The sequence below is a fragment of the Pipistrellus kuhlii genome, unplaced genomic scaffold (assembly GCF_014108245.1).
Source record: "Pipistrellus kuhlii isolate mPipKuh1 unplaced genomic scaffold, mPipKuh1.p scaffold_m20_p_1, whole genome shotgun sequence".
NCBI classification, from domain to species: domain Eukaryota; kingdom Metazoa; phylum Chordata; class Mammalia; order Chiroptera; family Vespertilionidae; genus Pipistrellus; species Pipistrellus kuhlii.
In genome coordinates this window covers 154,942,407-154,948,472 of record NW_023425404.1, presented here as the reverse complement: position 1 = coordinate 154,948,472, position 6,066 = coordinate 154,942,407, and positions in this window count along the sequence as shown.

Here is a 6,066-nt window from a genome sequence, read left to right as displayed (position 1 = left end):
CTGGAGGCGGGGCCTGGAGGGCTGGAGGCGGGGCCGGGAGGGCTGGGGCTCCCGGACCCGGAACAGCTCCATCGGTCGCCCCTGCTGCGGCCGCAGCCCTGAGTCCCGCCGCGCTCTCCCTCCGGCGGGGGCGCTAATAAGAGGAAGGAGAGCCTTTTCCGGAGAGCCCCCCTCCTTTAAGGGGAAAAAAAAAGCTTACGTTGCCAATATTTATGTGCCAAGTGTTTTTGCCAACTCTGTCTCATTTAACCATCAGAACAAGCCCAAATACAGATTCTACTAACCCACCCCGCTTTTGCTGTGAGGAATGTGAGGATTGTGGTGGTTAGGCAATTTGCCCAAGGTCAGACCCCTGGCGAGTCTTTGCGCTAGGAGCCAGGTTGTCAGAATCCAAACTCACCTTCATTATCGTTAGCCTGAAGGGTCCTTACCCAACTCCGAGTCTCCAGAATCTGGGAGAGAGAAAACTTGTCTTGGGAAGATCACCTGATTTAGTAAGGCTGGGACATTCTTTTTTTTTTTTTTTTTTAATCCTCACCGGAGGATATTTTTTCTGTTGATTTTTCAGAGATAGTGGGAAGGAGAAAGGGAGAGAGGAGAGGAGAGGGGAGAAATATCCATGTGACAGGCTTCCCAAACGCCATGCCTGGAGCCTGGGATTGAACCTGTAACCCAGATGCATGCCCTTGGCCTCCCTGACCATAATAAAGCCCGTGACCCTTTGGTGTACAGGCCGACTCTATAACCACTGAACCACGCTATTTTAATGATTAGCAGGATCATCTATGGGTAAAATAGAGTAAATGTCTAGAGAAAACTAGATTTCCTTCCTATTTTTATGGCCTGCATGTCTCTGGGCCAAAGTTTCACATCTTTGTTCCTGCTTCTTCCTAGTCTGCTTAAAATCTAAGCCAAGACCCAAGTCTTGATTTGTTTACTTGCAAAGCCTGAGTAACAGCAATTACTCAGGTGCACTGAGAGAATCACTAAGGGAGCAGATTATGAGTTCAAAGAGGTGTGCTTGCATTTAAAAAAAGAAAAGTGACTTCCAATCACTGCCAGACTGATACTAAAAAGATAAAAATTAAAAACAAATACAAGATTTTGAAAACAACCCATGATAAAATGTATTGAGTGAACAAATCTATAGCCCAGTTTTTTTTTTAAAGTGTTATTCACAATTAGGGCGAGCTAAATATAATTGTATACAATCTACCCCTCTACTATTAAACAGTTATAGATATGGCCTTGCCTGGTGTGGCTCAGTGGTTGAGCGTGAACCTATGAGTCAGGAGGTCATGGTTTGATTCCAGCTCATGCTGAAGGAAGCCACCTGCCATGCTCTGAGCACACTAAAGAAGTCCTATGAAAAAGTTCCTAATCTGAGGAACTGAGACCTCTACCAAGAGCCAGAGAGGAACTGAGTCTTCTTACTATTACAATCATGTACCGCTTAATGTGCATTTTAGTATTACTTAGGGAAGTTGGAGAATCATGGACTCTACAACCCAAAATTCCATTTCTAGGTTTCTATGAAAACTGGATAAAGAAAAGATTCTAACCCTTGCTGGTATAGCTCAATTGGTTGTAGAGTGTCATCCTGTATACCAAAAGGTTGTGGGTTCGATTCCTAGTCTGGGCACATACCTAGGTTGTAGGTTCAATCCCTGTTTGGGGCACATACAGAAGTCAACCAATAGATATTCTCTCTCACATCAATGTTTCTCTTTTTCTCCCTTCTCCTCTTTCTAAAATCAATGAGCATATCCTCTGGTAAGGATTAAAAATTCTTTTTAAAGACTCTAAGACATATGACAAAGGAGATATTTACAAAGATATATATGGGGCAAGATTTTTTTAAATAGTGAAAAGGTGGACACAATCTAACTGCTATGCAATAGGGTAATGAATGGATGGAAAACTTTACAACAGTTAAAAAGAATCTAATATTGTTACATAGTCAGCAAAACAATATAAACAATTATATTTGTTAAATTTAAAGATACTAAATGATACTCTCTGCTATATAGATAAACTTATACAAATACATGCACAAATGTAGTAAAATATAACTAAAGGAATGATAGGCGCGGAGAAGATAGTGGTTGTTCCTTAGAAAGGAGGAAAAATGGCTGAGTGGGGTGTTAGTTATAGTATTCTTAATGTTTTATTTCTTTAAAAAAAGACTATGGCAAAAACTAAACTTGAATAAATCTGGGAGATTGTTTATATTCTATATTTTTCTGAATCACAATTAAATGGTAAAATGTTTATAACATTTTTCAAAAGGGAAAGACTCAATTATCCTTAAAGCAAGAAGTTGTGAAATACAATTTATTCTTAGTTTAGTTTCCATGTAATTATTTTAAACTTCCTCTTTGGTAACATTTTCTAGAATTAGGTTCCCATTTTGTCCACAATTTACCCTGCCACTTGGTCAAATTTCCTTTTAATTAATTAATTTATTTATTAATTTATTATTTTATTGATTTTCCACAGTGAGGAAGGGAGAGGGATAGAGAGCTAGAAACATCAATGACAGAGAAACATCGACCAGCTGTCTCTTGCACACCTGCTACCGGGGATATGCCCACAACCAGTGCACATGCCCTTGACCGGAATCAAACCTGGGACCTCTCAGTCCACAGACCAACGCTCTATCCACTGAGACAAACCGGTTTCAGCCAAATTTCCTTTTAAAGTATTCCTGGATCTGATGTTAACTTAGATATTAGGCATAGCAGGTCTTCCAAAATTGGATCTTGCTAAGAATGGAACTGTAAGTCATGCTTTAGATTATCTTTTAAAGTGTTTATTATAATTAAAAAACCTGATGAGCAATATTAACTGTTGAATATAATAGAATCAGAGGTATGGAAGGGGAGTGGACTGATGATTCTCAGGGAAAAGAGGAGTGGGGAGTGCGAGAAGAGACTGAACATAAACTGTGCACCTATGGATGAGGACAATGGGGGGTGGGGAAAGGGCAGAGGGTGGGGTGGGAACCTGGTGGAGGGAGAAAAAATGAGGAACTTTTGTAATAATATGAACAATAAAGGTGTATTTAAAAAATAAAGTTTATTATAAATGTTTTACAGCAACATTACAGTGTTTTATGATGTCAGAGTGACAGGGCTAAGAAATTTTATAATTTTATGTGTCAGAGTGACAGGGCTAAGAAATGCTCAGCTATTGATACATTGGTCTGCAGACTGGAAGGTCCCGGGTTCAATTCCGGTCAGGGGCATGTACCTTGGTTGCGGGCACATCCCCAGTAGAGGGTGTGCAAGAGGCAGCTGATCGATGATTCTCTCTCATCGATAACTCTCTATCCCTCTCTCTTCCTCTCTGTAAAAAATCAATAAAATATATTAAAAAAAAAAAGAAAAGAAAAGAAATGCTCAACTAAATGATCTACTTGTGACAGCAGATCACAGGCTATCTGAGCATCCAATGTGTGTGTGTGGGACTTTCCAAAAGAGAGCATTTGAAGGACAGCCTGAGTAAGGAAGATCACTCTCACTAATGCAGTGGGCATCATCCAAGCTGCTGAGGGCCTGAACAGAACAAAAAGGCAGCAGAAGGGCAAATGTGCTCTTTGTGCTTGAGCTGGGACATTCATCTTCTCTTGCCTGGGACACTGGCAGTCCTGGTTCTCGGGCTTTCAGATGCAGACTGAATTGCACCATCACTTTTCCTGGTTCTCCAGCTTGTGACAGCAGATCATGGGATGTCTCAGCCTCCATAATCTCATGAGTCAATTCCTATTTTATATCTGTTTCTCTGTCTCCCTCCTACTGGCCCTGTTTCTCTGAAAAACTGTTATACATGCTTAATATGTATAGAAAGAGAAAATCTAATCATCTATATTACTACCACACAAACCCAACAACTATTTCCATGTGCATACCATATTAATAAAATTGTTAAATTGTAGACTGGTGCAGCCACTGTGGAAAACAATATGGAGATTCTTCAAAAATTAAAAATGCCTTATGACCCAGTGATTCCACCTAAGAGAATCTATCTTAAGAACACCCTTTCTTATTGCCTTAAACACAGAAGAAATTCCTATGAAGGTAAAGGTATTATCATTATCTCAATTTATATAGATAAGGACACTGCAGCACAGAAATGTTGATTAAAATGTGGTCATACAGTTAAGTCAGTCAGCATTTGAATCCAGAGTCTGGCTTCAACACACTAAGAATGACAAAGCAGAGCCTAAGAGCCTGAGGCATGACAGCTCAGACCAGCAACTGTCAACCTCCAGACTTCTCGTGTGGTTCTCCAAAACTTGGTTATACTATTTTTAGACATGTATTCAGTTACTTGCAGCAGAACAACCCCAAATACATCTCTTGCCATATTTTGGGACATTTTCTTAGACTAGGCTTTCAGATGTAGGTTTGAATCAACAGTTATGACTATTTTTTAGGTTTTGGCACATATTACAAATTATTTTCCCTGAGGATTATACTAACACTAGAGGCCCAGTGCACAAAATTCACACATGGGTCAGGTCCCTAGGCTTGGCAGGAGATCAGGGCTGATCTGTGGGGCCACCAGGGGCCCCCTGCCTTGGCTGGCCTGGCACTGCCTGCTTGCCAGCCCCGCCCCCCACTGCCACCACCAGCTGCCTCCCTCTGTGGGGCGACCAGCAGTGTGATCAGGAGGTGGGGGGGAGGGGTGGAGAGGAGGGCGGTGGCCTCCACTGGTACCTGCCTTGGCTGGCCTGGGGCCTGTGGGCAGCTCCTGCCTTGAGCATTTGCCCCCTGGTGGTCAGTGCACATCATAGCGACCAGTTGTTCCACTGTTTTGGTCAATTTGCATATTAGGCTTTTATCATATAGGATAGCACTTTCACCAACATTGGGGATTGGTAGGTGGAGAAAAAGAGACCCATCTAGCACCCTGTAATCAGGGGTCCTCAAACTTTTTAAAGTGGGGGCCAGATCACAGTCCCTCAGAGAGCTGGAGGGCCGGACTATATGAACTTCTAATTCCTACTGTAACACCTCGGCTGCGCTCACTGCCCAAAAAACCTGGCGGGCCGGATCAGACTCCTCTGCGGGCCGCATGTGGCCCACGGGCTGTAGTTTGAAGACGCCTGCCAAGAGGAAGAGTGGCTAAGAAGGGGGCACCACAACTTCTCTGGCATTATCTGCACATTAATCCTTGCTCTGGTTTAAGTACATTCTCTTCCAAATGGTAAAAAAAATAAATTAAAAAAAAAATCACAAGCGTGTGTTAAGGCACCTTTATTCTCTAGCCTCAAATAAAGTTGTTTCTTATACGACATAAAAACATATACACTGTAAAAGATCCAAAAAGTAGAAAGAAAAAACCCGCTTACACAATTCCAATCAACATAAAAGAAAACCATGTTTAATATTTGGTGTTTCTTGGACTCTTATTAGTCCCTATTCTCTCATGTGTAATTGGATTGTACTATAAATACTTTGTGTTTGTTCATTTATAAGCATTTCCTATTGTAAACATTTTAAAGGCTACATAATATTCCACCATGTGGATAAGCCATAGTTTAATCATTTCCATATTGAGATCAATTTGACAATTAAATAAAAGAATTTGCAGGAGGAAGTAAAATAATCACATAAGGAGTGTTCTAATATATATGGTATTAAATAGTACAGAATGACCTGTGCTTTCCATTCTTGTTCTATTTTAAACATGTATAGACCTAAAACTGTACTGAGAAAACAATCCATGTCAGCAATTTACCTCCCTATTTAATATCTTCTAAAAATCTCATTATACATTCTAAAAATATGTAAGCAAGAGTTAATTTTTAGTTTTATTTTTTACACAATGAACGGATGCCACTTAGAACAGATTTAAAGTGTTTAAGATAGTTTTAAAACAGTTTCAATATAGTTTGAAGAACAGAGGATTCCAACGGATTAAACATTCTGATTAATACAGAGTTGCCATACAACACTCTACATACATTATACATTGTCAAAGAAATATGAAGTAACAAAAACAAAATTTAATTAACAGTAACCTTTAAAAAGTCATACCAATTTTTAAACCTTTGTTCTT